Source organism: Staurois parvus, unplaced genomic scaffold (assembly GCF_062004578.1).
Source record: "Staurois parvus isolate SC_StPar_1 unplaced genomic scaffold, SC_StPar_1.0 ptg000050l, whole genome shotgun sequence".
NCBI classification, from domain to species: domain Eukaryota; kingdom Metazoa; phylum Chordata; class Amphibia; order Anura; family Ranidae; genus Staurois; species Staurois parvus.
This window is the reverse complement of record NW_028317846.1, coordinates 3,328,786-3,344,485: the sequence shown is the minus strand read 5'-3', so window position 1 is coordinate 3,344,485 and position 15,700 is coordinate 3,328,786. Positions and strand designations below refer to the sequence as shown.

The window sequence follows — 15,700 nt, the reverse complement described above, 5'->3', positions numbered from 1 at the left end:
ATTCAAAGGGCCAAACACGAAAATTATTGTCGTACACTACCAGATCATACGATTTTCCTGTAATCAGGGGGGAGGGGGAGGAGGGAGGAGGAATAATCAAAGTAAAACTGTAAACTGCCACCCCCCCCACCAGCCCCTCACTCTTCTGTTGCCAGCAATCTGGCTCCCTGCCGAGGGAGCATCCAGCTCCCCTGGCTGAGCGCCAGTCGGCCCCCCTGCTGTGGGAATCCACATGCAGGCTCCCTCCTGTCACCCCCCTCACGCGATTCTGTCCTCCCACGCTCCGTGCCCGAAAGGGATAAAGGCTGCACTCCCTGTGCGGGGCCAGAGCCCGTTGCCATGGTAACCCGATGCAAAGTCTTGCGTTACCACGGCAACGCGCCCAGCTCTGTATTTAATGCAGAGCGGGGCCCTGGTCCTAGTGTAGATCTCCTGGCTGCTGTCCCGGCTGTGTGAGCGCGGTCTGAGCTCCAGGCCAGCCTGCTCACTGATCTCCATCCTCCCACTGACCTCCTCCACTTTCTGCCAGTCTGCTGCCTGATTCCTCCCCTTTGTGCGGTTAACTCTCCGCTGTCTGGAGCTTCTCTGTGCGGACTTAACCCTTTGCTGCCCGCGAGTCTGGCGGACTAAACCCTTTGCTGCCTGTGTGGATTGACCCTGTGTTGCCTGTGTGCACAGTGTCTGGCTCCCCACATCCAGTAAGTGGACTAACCCCGTGCTGCCCGAAAGACTGAGCCCAATTCTCCCCATGAACCCCAATTCCCATGGAACCCCCGCCACTCTGTCCTGTTGAACCCGGTGATTATCGGCCCCCTGTTGTCCCATATGCCATCCAGAGAACTTTACTGTGTCGCTGTGTCTGGTGTTGATCTGTGGACTGACGGATCTATTGTCTGTACCCTGAAAAGCTCCCCAATAAATGCCCGCAAGTTGGGTTCCGTGCAATCTGTCTCCATGTGCTCTAAGTGCGCTCCTAGTACGTTACAACAATACATAAAATGATAAATTTTTTCAATATGCAACTCAACAGATGAATTAATAAATGGCAAGACCTGCCTATGACACGGCTGTAAGGTGCAGTCCCGAATACTGTCAGTAGGTCTAAATAAAAGTATCTGGGTATAAAGGGCAGGTATCACATGTGGCAAGTGCGAGATGGTTAATGAGTTCAATAAACGTGCATGACAGCACATGCATATAAAATCACATGTGCAAATGCTTAAATACCAGGGCATAAAATATATGTTAAAATGCACAGACGTCCCCCGAAGCACAATTAAGTGAAAAAGGAGACAAAAAAGAAGCTAGGAGATCAGAGGGTGGCGCATGATATACATGCCGGGTGTAAGAGGCCACCATACCTGCCTAGTCAGTAGATAGCTCAGACAGCAGGGGGGGAAAAAAAAAAGTGCCTAAAAGATGGAAACAACTGAAGTTCCCACTGATGTCGCCATGGGAAAATAAACTCATGACGCGACCATCTTGCACCTCCCATGGCGCTCCAGTATGTCACATGGTCAGGGGATGGTCTCAAACCCCCGCCCCCCATCCTCATCAGGGGGTCTGGCAGTTGATGTCCCCCCCCCCCCCCCCACTTATGTCCTCTCTCTCCCCCCACAACCTCCCCCTCCCAAACCTCCTCCCCACTCTGCATATCTGTGACCTCGATACAGGGGTCTTCAATCATGGCATAGAATTATTAATAAGAGGGGGAGATGACAGCATGGGAGGGCCCGCCTTTACATGTGTACTGGTGCTCAAGACATAAGCTAGTGTATGACTTCAACATATTTTGTATACAATATTTACATCAGGGCAAGCTTAATTCATTCATCATTTTATTTACTTATATATTATACGACTCTGGCTTTGGTTGGGGCTTTTGAGTGTTTTTTTTTTTATGTTGGTGGTATCTCTCTGGGTTCACGGACACTGTTTTAACCCGCATTATAAATATATACTATAGAGGCAGTGTAATTTTGTATTTGGATATGCACAGTTAATCTCCGCCCATGGGCGGTCTGGAGACATCCCTGGATTGATTGGTGGCCTTTATCCAACACTATATATCAGTCCAGGAGCAGCGATTAGCTTGATAGGCTCTGTGGAAGAGGATAAGACATCGAAACGCGTCACAGTGTAGATGTTCCATCGTTTCTGCACACTGTGATGCTATGAGGACTGCTTGTGCTATACCAAAGAGATGTACTTGCACTTTTTATGAGTATAATACCTACCTTTTTACAATAAATTCACTATTTTACCACCTCTGACCCGCCATATAGTCCAATGACGGGCGCAAAGTGGTTCTCTTGTTCTGGGAGGATGTCATATGACTTCCTCCCATTCTGACCGCGCATGCGCGGCTCAGGGAGCACACAGCACGGTGATCAGCGGTGCGCTGTGTCCTCGGACACAGCGGATCACCGATCTACGGAAAGAGCTGAAGATGTCGGCTCAGTCATGTGATCAGCTGTGTCCAATCACAGCTGATCACATGTAAACAGGAAAATGCCGGTTATCGGCATTTCTCTCCTCACGAGCTGTCACGCTGACAACTCGAGAGGAGAGGAAAGTCGGTAATCGGCATTCCGCGGAGGGGACATGTACACTGATCATCAGGGCACTGATGATCAGTGTGCCCTGATGATCAGTGTGGCCCCAGAAGTGCCACCTGTCAGTGTCCATCAGTGCTGAACAGTGCCATGTGCTAGTGCCTATCAGTGCCACATCAATACCATATATCAGTGCCTACCAGTGCACATCAATGCCACATATCAGTGCCCATCTGAGCTGCCTTTCAGTGTCACCCATCAGTGCCACCTATCAATGCCAATCAGTGCCACCTATCAGTGCCAATCAGTGCCGGCTATCAGTGCCAATCAGTGCCGCCTTTCAGTGCCACCTAACAGTGCCAGTCAGTGCCACCTAACAGTGCCAGTCAGTGCCACCTATCAGTGCTGCTTTTCAGTGCCCATCAGTGATGCCTATCAATGCCCATCAGTGCCACCTACCAGTGCCTCCTCATCAGTGCCATCTATCAGTGTCCATCAGTGCCCATCTCTGCAGCCTCCTTAGCCCACATCAGTGAAGGAGAAAAATCACTTATTTACAAAATTTTACAACAAAAACTAAGAAAAAATGTTTGGGTTTTTTTTCAAAATTTTCAGTGGTTTTTGGTTTAAGAAAAAATAAAAACCCAGAGGTGATTAAATACCACCAAAATAAAGCTCTGTCACAAAAAAATTATAAAAATTTCATATGGGTACAGTGTTGCATGACCGCGCAATTGTTATTCAAAGTGTGACAGCGCTGAGAGCTGGAAATTGGCCTGGGCAGGAAGGGGGTATAAGTGCCCTGTAGGCAAGTGGTTAAAAGTTAATGCACTAGGCCGGTGCGCCCTCCCCAGTCTTGTGAGGGTAGCAAGGCAAGTGCACCATGAAGGCCAAGTGTTTGACTATAGCCCAGTAATGCCATTGGGCCTACTCCCCAAGCGCAGGAAGATTGAAGTGTCCTGTTTCTTTGTCTCTCCATGTTCCTCCTGCACCGCTGAAAGCAGTCTTCTCCTCTCCCTACTGCTGGCATTCAGTGGCTGCAGGAGTAAAATGTTCATTATGCTATTCAAAATTCTGAGCCATTCCATTGTGGCCTATGATGGGTTTACTAATCCCTAAGTGGCCCTCGCTCTTAAAAAGATTGAGCACCCCTGAGCTAAATGATTCCTTCCAAACATTTACAGAAAATTAATTAACAAGGGCTATCAAATCCTTACCTCTCTATAATGCTCCTGGATCTGAAAGGTTCTGCAATTAATATTATAAAGAGTTCTCTACCCTCCTTATCCCTCACCTTTGTGACTTTCTTAACAGGTCAGCATCCATAGGAGATATACCTAAAGAATCACTGGAGGCCCTTATCGTTACTATCCAAAAACCGGTTAAGCCTTTTGTTAGCCCGGCTAAGTACCGGCCTATCTCCCTACTGAACTCTGATCTAAAGCTCTACTCTAAACTCTAAGCATCTCAGTTTGCAAGCAAAATTCCTGGTCTCATACCCCCCAATCAGGTAGGGTTCATCCTTCACAGGCAAGCCTCCGATGGCACCAGGAGATTAACTGATCTGATCCAGTGGGCTGATCATCCGGGAACAATTTCTCTGCTCATCTCTTTGGATGCAAAGAAGGCGTTCAAGCTAATATTGGCCTATACTCTGTGCTCAGCATGAGGGCCATGAGGACATCAGGCCTACTCTAATGGCACCTTCCAGGGGCGTCCGCTGTCTCCCCTCATCTTTGCTTTAGTTATAAAACCACTGGCCGCAGTTATTTGTTCTCATCACCTCATATCGGGTATCGCGGTAGGTGATGTCATTCATAAAGTTGCTCTGCATGCAGACGACATCAATTGTTTCCCTCTCTGACTCCATTCACTCCCTACCTGTCCTCCATCAACCACTGGACAATTTTGGAGCCATGTCCTTATTTAAATTAAATTACTATAAATCTTCTATAATGGGCATCTCATTTCCTCAAACGGTTAAGGATACGATTACTCAGTTGAAGTTTTTTGTAGGTACCCAACTCCACCTTGACCTATCTAGGAATATAACTAGTTTTCCCCTCCTCTACTCATTTATGCACTAACTTAACTTCTCTCATCAAGAAACTTAAAAATGTGAGCCTGGCCTTGTGCCCCATTAAGGCCTCCTGGACAGAACGTATTGCTCTTACCAAAACGTTTCTTTTATCCCACCTATTGTATACGGTGCTTTGAAAAAGTATTCATACCCCTTGAAATTTTCCACATTTTGTCATGTTAAAACCAAAAATTTTGGAGATCTGACAGCTTGAGCTATTTTGCAAAGAAGAATGGGCAAAAATTTCACTCTCTAGATGTGCAAAGCTGGTAGAGGTATGACCAAAAAGACTTGCAGCTGTAATTGCAGCTAAAGGTGGTTCTACAAAGTTTTGACTCAGGGCTGAATACAAATGCACGCCACACTTTTCAGATATTTGGAATATATATGAAATTCTGAAAACCATTTATAATTTTCCTTCTACTTCACAATTATGTTCCACTTTGTATTGGTCTATCATATAAAATTTCAATAAAATACATTTACGTTTTTGGTTTTAACATGACAAAATGTGGAAAATTTCAAGGGGTATGAATATTTTTTCAAGGAACTGTAGGTTTAGGACTCTGCCTATTCCAACTCCAAATTGTCACCTCTTAAAAATCCAACATATCCTGAATACAGTTGCAAGAAAAAGTATGTGAACCCCTTGGGATTACGTGGAGTTTTGCATGAATTGGGCATAAAATGTGCTCTGAACCTCATCTATGTCACAATAGAAGAACACAGTCTGCTGAACATAATACTACACAAACATTAGATGTTGTCATGGTTTAATTGCACATAACATGTAAACATTCACAGTGCAGGGAGGAAAAAGTATGTGAATCTTTGCACTTAACTGGTTGACCCTCCTTTGGCAGCAATAACCTCAACCAAACATTTCCTGTAGTTGCAGATCAGACCTGCACTACGATCTGGAGTAATTTTGGACCACTCCTCTTCACAAAACTGTTTCAGTGTAGCAATATTCTTGGGATGTCTGGTGTGAATCGCTCTCTTAAGGTCATGCCACAGCATTTCAATCGGGTTGAGGTCAGGACTCTTGACTGGGCCACTCCAGAAGGCGTATTCTGTACTGTTGCAGCCATTGTTTTGTTGAATTACTTGTATGCTTTGGGTCATTGTCCTGTTGCATCACCCATCCTCTGCGGAGCTTCGGTTGGCGGACAGATGGTCGTACGTTTTCCTGCAAAATGTCTTGATAAACTCTGGAATTCATTTTCCCATCAATGACAACAATCCGTCCAGGCCCTGAGGCAGCAAAGCAGCCCCAAACCATGATGCTCCCTCCGCCATGTTTTACAGTGGGGATGAGGTTTTGATGTTGGTGTGCTGTGCCTTTTTTTCTCCACACATAGTGTTGTGTGTTCTTCCCAAACAACTCGATCTTGGTTTCATCTGTCCACAGTATGTTTTGCCAGCAGTGCTGTGGAACATTCAGGTGCTCTTTTGAAAACTTCAAACGTGCTGCAATATTCTTTTCGGACAGCAATGGCTTCCTCCGTGGTGTCCTCCCATGTACTCCATTCTTGTTTAATGTTTTCCTTATTGTAGATGTGTCAACAAAAATGTTAGCATGTGCCAGAGATTTCTGTGGGTCTTTAGCCGACACTTTGGGATTCTTCTTTACCTCATGCAGCATTCTGCGCTGTGCTCTTGCAGTCATTTTTACAGGACGACCACGCCTAGGGAGAGTAGCAACAGTGCTAAACTTTCTCCATTTGTAGACAGTCTGTCTTACCGTGGACACATGAACATCAAGGCCTTTGGAGATACTTTTGTAACCCTTTCCAGCTTCATGCAAGTCAACAATTCTTGATCGTAGGTCTTCTGAGAGCTCTATTCTGCGAGGCATGGTTCACATCAGACAGTGCTTCTTGAAACCAGTAAACCCAAAACAGGTGTGTGTGTTTAAGGGCAGGACAGCAACACATCCAATATCATCACACTGATTGGAGTCAAGGTTGGCTCACTCCTGGCTCCAATTAGCTCTGGGAGAAGTCATTAAGCTAGGGCCTCACATACTTTTTCCTCCCTGCACTGTGAATGTTTACATGTTATGTGCAATTAAACCATGGCAACATCTAATGTTTGTGTAGTATTATGTTCAGCAGACTGTGTTCTTCTATTGTTGTGACTTAGATGAGGTTCAGAGCACATTTTATGCCCAATTCATGCAAAACTCCACGTAATCCCAAGGGGTTCACATACTTTTTCTTGCAACTGTATATATCCATATCTATTCATCTGGGACATGCGTCCATGCCTAAGACAATACATTATGTGCCTTCCTGTCACCCACGCAGGCCTAGGCGGTCCATGATAAGGCATACCACAAATCTCTCCTCAACTAGGCGAAACACTGGTGGTCCCCCCACTCACGACTCCAATAGCTGCAAATTGAACAATCAGCACTCCCCCAGGATCCAAAGCTCTTACTAACTGCATTCTGTCTTCACTACCACCTTAAGTATATTTATCTAAATACAGTCCATGCAACTTTAATCACCTGGCACTCTATACTTCAAGGAACAAAGGGTCCAATGCATTACAACATGAATCAATTGCCACATGCCGCTTTGAAAATTATATCTCCTGACCTATCGTACCAGCATTGGTCCTCAGGCATGCATATTCTTGCTGTACTCTACACCAGTGTTTCTCAACCTTTTTTCAGTCAAGGCACCCTTAAAATGATGTTTAGTGCGGAGGCACCCTTTAAAATTATGGACTGTCTTGAGGCACCCCATTCTAAAATGGGAAAAACTATTCTAATGGTTTCATATAATGCAACTACATCCACACATGTAGGACACCCAACAATAGAGGTGATTTATTCTTCCAAAGCAAACACACCTTTGCACACCGGTACTGACTAGTATTCCAGTGTTTCTCTTCTCACTCACTTTTCATCCATCACTGAGCTAATGTGACCCCAACACTGATGGAGAGGGGCAGGCAAGGGTCAACTAGGATGCTCTGCAGGCAACTGACATCCTCCTTATTAACTGATGTCATTGGCTGTCAGGACGCCAGCAGCTAGAAGGTCGTAATGGTGCACATTGAAAACCTGTGGCTTTGTGTAACTAAAAGGCAGGCTTGTTCCACTCACTGGCTTGTATACAGATTTTGGGCAATTTTTAGACATTTTGCCAAGGCACCCCTGAAGAAACCTCAAGGCACCCTGGTTGAGAAAGGCTGCTTTTCACAACCCATGGTTTTACTTTGTTCCAATATCTCTTCGAAACCTACCATATATCTCTACAAGAGACTTCTACACATTCCTCCGTATTCGAAACGCCTTATCCACCGTCTTTTGGTCTAAATCAACGTTAACTTGGGGCCTTATAAAACTTAATAACTCCAACAACTAATTCCAAAGTTCTACCAACTTCTTACTTGTCTGCAAACTGACAAGTCTACTGCCATAAAATACTGGGAGAGGACCTTTCATTTTTCCATGTCCCTCGCTATGTAACCCTAAGGAAACAGAGCTATTTCTACCAACCTTACACACTGGGAGTCAGGTTTAAAAATATTTCATCAGTGGTATTACACACCTACGAAACTTGCACTCCCCCAAAAGTTGGAGTTCCTGTGGACAGGATGGAACGCTTTCATACAACTGGTGAGAGTGTCCCACCCTAAACAACTTTTGGATTAATGTAGGTATAGTGCCATCTACAGGAGTAGGACACTAAGCGGAAAAAGAAACTCAGTACTGCCTATGGTCAGTACTGGTTGGTATAAACCCCCTCTCTGCTATAGGAAATCCAGTTAGTTACAAGCAGTGTCAAACAGAAAGAGTACAAAACAGGGGTGGGTGCTGTGTCCGTCAATGAACTCAAGAGAAAGGGATTTTATGGTGAATAACAAAAAATCCTGTTTTCTTTCGTTCATTGATGGACACAGCCTCTTCTTATTCTCGACCACAGGGATGTCTCAAAGCAGTGCCAAAAACAAGAGGGGTGGGGAAACAAGAGCCAAAAGCAGCCAACACACCCTGGAACAGGGTAATAGAAAACAACCACTCAAATGGAACACCCTGCAAGAGGGACAGCAACACTCAAAACAGCTGCATGCTTGTATGGACAAGGGAAGCATCCGAAGATGCAGAAATGTCCACCTGAGAACAACTTGGCTTAGCATGTACAGATGACCAGGTAGCCACCATAAAATCAAGTGACACCAACGCCTGATGTTGGAAGGCTCAGGGAACACAAAGCGCCCTGGATCAACGTGCCATGACCGGGAAGGAAGAAATCAACCTTCTTGATGAAAAGGTCAAAGTTAGCAATCAAAAGCCGAGAGCCCCCCAGACTGGCATCTCTCCTAATTACAGTCCTATGTACTAGAAGGAATGATTTTACAGCTCGAAGGGGAGGGGACCACCTCCACCAATGCAGAGATACCCTGGCCTTTGCCTGGGCGAACTCAGGCAGCTAAACATGAGGGGATGTGTCCCACTTGGACAAGATTTTCATCTGCAGGACCCTCACATGGAACTGCACATACGGAACCGCCTCGAAAGTAGACACCATCAGGCTCAGAACCTGCATGCAAGAGCAGGTGGAGGACTGACAGCGGTATATCAGCTGACAAATAGCCAAAGGAGGCTTCTGAAACTTGACCACCAGAAGAAACCCCCTGGCCTGCGACAATCTAAAAGGTAGACCCAGACATTACAAACATTTGGTCGGAGTCAGGGACGATGTCTGGAGATTCAGAATCCACCAAAAGTCTGCAGGTTGTGTAGTAAGGTAGTCACGGTATCCAGCAGGGCCAGGGGAAATCATCTACATAGCCATCACGGCCATCCCCCATTGTCTTAGAAAGGCCAGAGCCAGCACCCTGGAGAAGACCCAAAGAGCAGAGGAGAGACTAAGGGGCAACACCACAAACTGATAACGTGACTCATGAACTGCAAAAATCAAGAGAGCAGTAGAGTCCAGCGGAAAAGGCATTTGCCGACACACATCCTTGATGTCTATAGTAGCCAGGAAAAAACCCTGAGGAAAGGAGGCCACCATCGACCGGCTAAATTCCATCTAGACTGCTACGCCTTCATGTAACAATTCAAGTCCATGAGACCTACAGCAGGCGAACCTTCCATTCCCTTTTGAATACCATTAACAAGTTGGAGAGAAACTCCCAAAACCTTTCTGAGCCGGAACTGAAGTCGTCATCCCCTGGGACAAGAGGTCCTGCACTGCCACCGTAGGGAGACAGCAGGCAAAATAGGGAAGGCTGAAGAGGGGAAGGAGGAACCACAAATTCCATTTAATACCCAGACAAAATCCGCCTGCGTCAGAAAGAAGTGGGCCTTAAAGTGCATGAAATCTTGAGCAGCGGAGCTCACGAAATGCAAAAGTCCCCAATGTGCAGTGAAGAAGAGACCAAGCGTTCGATGCACAGCTATTTCCATCTGGGCATGCTGGAGGAAGGTATTCTAGGCAACCATATGGTTCATAAGGGTATCCAAGATAGCACTGAGGAGACTTCCACCCACGACACTCAGATCCTTCCAGGTCCTTGGCAGACCAACATGTGAGCTAAAGCACCCCTGCCCAGATGGAGAGCCCGGAGAGTATAGGCATGGGGCGCAGCTATACACACCTTTGGCAATGGACCAGTTAGATAGCCAGCTCCAAATAAGCCTCGGTGACCTGTCTGGGGTTCAATCCCGGCAGCAGGACCGCAGTCCAGGCCGTATGCGGCTCATACACCTGGGCTGTAGCCAAAACCGGCCACAAGGCCACCCTGACAATGGCCAACAAAGAACAAACAATCAAGGTTGCTTTGCGGGAGGCAAAGTAGGGTCCCACATCTATTGGGGGGGGGGGGGGGGGGGGTCTACCACAGAAGGGAGGAATGACGCTTCACCAGAAGGGCCTCATGACAAGAGAATTGCACACAGGAAACAAGCTCTGAACATACCCAAACACCTCCAGCTTAAGCAAATAAACAGAAAATAGTGTCAGTGGTAGCACCAGAGGGGTCCAAAAATCCTAAGCACTCGCCGGTGAATTTTTTCGCATTTTTTGCACAGCCCTGACAGCATAGGTAGCAAACATGCTCTGAGAGGCATGGCCACAAACACCACATGTAAGGTAGAGGAAAACCAGTAGACCCCTCATTGTCCAGGAGGATCGTGCAGCCCTCACAGGAGCTCAAGGGCCAGCGGAGTGCACCATAATGTGCGGCCAAAGGGAGCAAGGCAGGCTATGAAGACTGAAGGCCCAGCCACCGGTGCACATCCCTGCCCGAAAGGAATAGTGAGCACAGCACATCTGCCCCCCAGCTGCAAACCAAGTGCAGTGGAAGGTGTGCGGACCGCCCCCAACAGGACGCAGGCCCAAGGCAAAAAGCAGCATCACAGCCTGTCAGTCACTTGGCCAAAACATGCATGTGATGGGTGGTGGCTCGCCAGGGAGGGAAAATAGTCCAGTGACTGGGGTCACTATGTGCATGCCACTCTAAGCTGTGTGGCTGTGGCAGGACAGAGAGAAACTGAAAACAATGCAGTTTCACCTGTGTTTTCCTTTTTGCCTAGAAAGTGAAGGTTTTTTTTTTTTTTTAACTGATGCCATTTCAGCACTCCAGCCAACTGCCACACTCCTCACCCGCTCTCCAGCAGCAAGGTAAGGGCGCCAGACCAAGCCCACAACACAGCGACATCCATGGCCGCAACCCCAGCACCCAGCTGTCAAACTGGTCAAAGATGTCAGAGGTAGGTGGGCAGAGAGTAGGGCAAGGGTGAAGACCTCAGTCAAGAGGGCAGTTGCCACTGAGAGGTCAGTGACCATCAGTGGATCCTGCCATTTCTGTTCTCAAAAAACATTTGTTTATTTTTATTTTTTTTTTTTTTACACAAAGCTGTCAATTAATTGGATATTTATAACTTACAACACAGGTACCCTTAGAATTACACTCCAAAACACATACAGTTACTCCCCTCGAGTATGGCGATATGTTAGACTTTTCCACAGCCTAGACACACAGAGGGGCCCAAAATCCAAGGAGCACCTTAAGGCGTTATAGAGATATAAAATATGCATGTAATTTCCTGACTACCCATCACGTTTATGGACACTGGTACTGGCTGCACTATTAGAGCTCACTCACACGTGAGACTTGGGGGTGGGGCAGTAAAACTCGCAGTTGAGCTTTAGTTTCAATGCCCCCAACCACTACCCCCTTTAGCTGCAAAGGCAGCGGCCAAGGGTATACGCATGCTACTACTGTGATAGCCGTAGCAGGAATTACACCACTGTTGCTTTTGGCAGGGACAATGCCCTCCGATCGCTGCCCATTCAAGTGCGGAGTCCAAGGGCATTAAGGAGGTGATGCACCTCCTTATCGCCTGTCAAATGCTCTTTGAAGAGCAATCCAAATATGTATCACTTTTCAGAGAGCATCAACCATGTGAACAAGGCCTTATGGTGACACTGGGACTGGTGAGGCAGTAATTAAGGACTTTAGGATTGTCAGCACTATTAGGTACAAAGAGAATAAACAGGCGCATGCATTATGCAGTCCATGTAGTCTTGTGATTAATATAATATGTTGCAGGTCAGGCTGAGGGTCAGGCAAAAGGTAATCCAGTCTGGGACACTAGGGCAGGCTGTGGTAGAGTGAAACAAAACTCTGGAGTAGAAGGAACAAAAGCAAAGACACAGCACCTCCAAGTGAAGACTGTATGACGGTTTATTATTAAAAAAGGTAAGGTTAACAACTCACATCTTGTAAAAGCAATACAAGCTCATAGGGGTAAACGTGCAAGATGTCTATCGCCAGATGTAGAAAGCTGCTCTGGGAAGGGATTCCGGAGCTAGTGGTGTAGGCGTCCAACGTCATCGAGATGTGATGCGTTTCTGAGTACTCCTCCATATATGCCTGGTGAAAGAGCGTGCCGGTACACATCGGCTACCGCGCATGCTCAGAAACGCGTCGCATCTCGATGATGTCAGACGCCTACACCACTAGCTACAGACATATCAGAGACGCAGCCAGTCTCCACCATCCATGCCTCTCCTCTTCACAGCGCCTCCTGCTGATCGGCTGGAAGCCCTTCCCAGAGAGGCTTTCTACATCTGGAAATAGACGTCTTGCACATTTACCCCTATGAGCCTGTATTACTTTTACAAGATGTGAGTTATTAAACTTACCTATCTTTTAATAATAAAGTCATACAATCTACACTTACATAGTCCAGCTGAAAAAAGACAAAAGTCCAACCACTTCAACCATAGAAAAAAAAAAAAGTTATAATCCTATACCCACAGTTGGTCCAGAGGAAGGCAAAAAAAAAAAACCCCAGCAAAGAACGATCCAATTTGCGCCTGCTGGGAAAAAAAATCTTTCCTGATCCGCCGAGAGGCAATCGGATATTCCCTGGATCAACTTTACCTATAAATGTTAGTATCCAGTTATACTCTATCTAAGAAAGAATCCAGGCGTTTTTTGAAGCAATCCACTGAGATGGCCAGAACCAACTCTTGAGGGAGCATGGTAAGCCCGAGTGTAGCTCGGGGTTACCGCTTTTGGTACAGACATTTTACCCCGAGCTACACTCGGGAATACCGTTAGGGAGGTTAAGCTTGTGATCTACCAGAACCCCCAGATCCTTCTCCACCATTGATTCCCCCAGTTGTACCCACCCTGGTATGTATGATGCATGCATATTCTTAACCCCCAAGTGCATAACCTTACATTTATCAACATTAAATCTCATTTGCCACATAGTTGCCAAATTAAACAGTGCATTGAGGTCGGCTTGTAAAATGAAGACATCCTGTAAGGACGTTATTCCACTGCACAGCTTGGTGTCATCTGCAAAGCCTGAAATGGGATTTTTAATCTCAGACCCTATATCGTTTATAAATATATTAAAAAGTAAGGGTCCCAACACTGAACCCTGGGGTACACCACTGATGACCCCAGACCATTCAGAGTATGAATCATTAACTACTACTCTTTGAATACAATCTTTTTAGCCAGTTTTATATCCATTTACCTACAGATTTTTCCAAGCCCGTAGACTTTACCTTACACATTGTGTGGGGAACTGTGTCAAACGCTTTTGCAAAATCCAGTTATACCACGTCCACCGCCACCCCTCTGTCCAAGGTTTTGCTCACCCCCTCATAAAAAGAAATCAGATTTGTTTGACAACTTCTGTCTTTCATGAATCCATGCTGTCTGTTGCTTAAAATATTTTTTTCCAGAAAGAACTCATCTATGTGGTCTTTTATTAAACTCTCCAGTATCTTCCCAACTATAGAAGTTAAACTAACAGATCTATAATTACTTGGTATAGATTTTGACCCCTTTTTAAATATTGGCACCACATTGGCCTTACGCCAATCAAGTGGTACTATGCCAGACATTAAAGAGTCCCTAAAAATTAGAAACAATGGCTTTGAAATGACAGCGCTCAATTGTATAAGGACCCGTGGGTGTATGCCATTCGGTCCAGGTGCTTTATTCACCTTTATCATTTCCTCTTACGGTTATCATCCCCCTTTATCATCCCCTCTTACGGTCAAACCTTACGGTTGAGCCACAGTTTTACTGCCCCTCAAGTGCTCCACCCTTTAGCTGCTGTAGCCAGGGGTGTACACATGCCATGGCTGCAATTGCTTTGAAGCAGTGGCAGAAATTTTACCCATTGTTGCTTTTGGCAGGCGTAGAGCCCACTGATCCATGGGGGCACTTGTTCAGGTTCCAAAGAGTTAAAGCAAGTGCTGAAGAGGCAATGTATCAAATGTCAAATGCTATCAAAGCCCATTGCTGTGAGAAGGAACAGATTAAAGGCTGCAGGCATGCAGCCTTAGTTTACATGTGTGATTGGCCTTGTACACTGCAGAGGGCGAGTATGAAGTGTGCATGCAATATGCAGGCTGACACTTCTGAGTTCTCCTTCTGAAAAAACTGTTCTGACTTTTATGCTGATTCAATAATTGGGTAAAACCTCCTGCTCTTAAATGGAGAAAAACACTAACAAGAAGCTGCTGTCACCTGACCTGACTTCACTAGGTAAAATGCAATAGTTAAAAAAATGGTGAAGTGCTAGCAATATAATACAGATAAAAATGACAAAGTAAACATATAAACAGCAAAAACATTTTTTATACAATGCATGAAAAATGAAGTGAACATTCAATGCGCTGATCCAATCGGATCTAATAAAGTGCTGCTGATAGTGAACAGGTAAAACCCGTAGCCATAAAAGTGGACCCTTTTCCCAGAGGAAAAAAAAACAACAAACCAGCCTCCCCCTGTCCACATGGGGGACTGATGGTATATAATTAAGTGACCCCTCAAGAGGTGAAGACACAACAAAGGTGACCAATACGGTAGTAGATAATGTAATTCCTCCCACTGACTAGTAAATGCACATGCAAACATATTAATGTCCAGAAAGCACTATATGTCAACGCACAAGTGCATTTTTCAATGTAGAAATCTAAAACACAGAATGACTGCAAGCAAACAGCTAAGTGCTCGTGATAGGTGATCTTCAAACTGGGTGACAGGAATCCTAAATGGCAGAAATGCCCCCTCCTCCAAGCAGCGACCACAAGGGCCAGTTCGCCTTATGACTCTCACCACGATGCCACATCCAGACCAAGATGTTGCATAGGGTCCTTTCCCACTAGTAATCTCAGGTCACACTCCCCACAGAGCCATACTATCAAAGACATAAGCACAGAACATCCTCCATAGTGTAATACGTTTATTGATCATCAAATATTAAGTTAAAATTGCCCACTCACATGCAGAAGTAGAAAAAATATTGCACTGCCACCACTTAGTATGGGTGTACTGCATGGATCTTCATATAGAGCCCAAAATGCCGTCTAACCGGAAGTGCGTCACCGGAACTGACGCGTGACTTCCTCAGGGAGGCCTGCGCATTGACATCACGCCACCGGGGCTGCACGAAGGTCCGGCGGCCATTTTGCCGATTTTCTCTGGATCTTTTTTTTTTTTTTTATAACTACTGTTTATGGCAATTGTATAATTTGATATATGTTCACTATTAGTCACTATTCATTTT

The 15,700-nt window shown here is 45.8% G+C and overlaps 1 protein-coding gene across 1 annotated transcript in view; it reads right to left on the bottom strand.

Moving 5' to 3' along the window:
* Positions 1-15,700, bottom strand: part of RNF17 (ring finger protein 17) — a 458,697-nt gene that overhangs the window by 58,515 nt on the left and 384,482 nt on the right. The gene's annotated exons all lie outside the window — the stretch shown is intronic.